Source organism: Loa loa (genome assembly GCF_000183805.2).
Source record: "Loa loa unplaced genomic scaffold supercont3.130, whole genome shotgun sequence".
Taxonomy (NCBI): Eukaryota; Metazoa; Nematoda; class Chromadorea; order Rhabditida; family Onchocercidae; genus Loa; species Loa loa.
Genome location: NW_018108310.1, coordinates 51,953 through 52,483, shown reverse-complemented (window position 1 = coordinate 52,483; position 531 = coordinate 51,953).

Here is a 531-nt window from a genome sequence, read left to right as displayed (position 1 = left end):
GTTGTATAACAGCTAAGCAGAAAATTTTACATTGGAATTTCAAAAATTTTAAAGAATTCAAGGACAATACAAACCTTACATAACTATGTAACTCATATAACTGCACTTCATGAGTATTTTTAGAAATAATCATGTATTTAGGTCACAGAAGGGATTAGAAGCACAACTAAGTTCAATAATTTATAAGTAAAGGTAAAGATGCTTAACATTTTTAAATGAACTCATTACATCTAATTTCCCTAGCTTGACTGAATTTTCTGAAACAATTATTCCACAGCAGTGTATTGATCGTATCTGATCTTTACCATTCTTAAATCGCTATAAGGCAAGTTTTGGGAAAGGCAACGAAAAATAAATAAGATAGTGGCGGCTAGTTAAAGTAATTAGCTGTTTGTAGTTAATTCTCTTAAGAGAGGTATATATGTGGAACACATATACACATATATTTATTACCTTTTTACACATATATTATACACATATATTATTTTTACACATATATTATTTTACACATATATTATTTTACACATATAA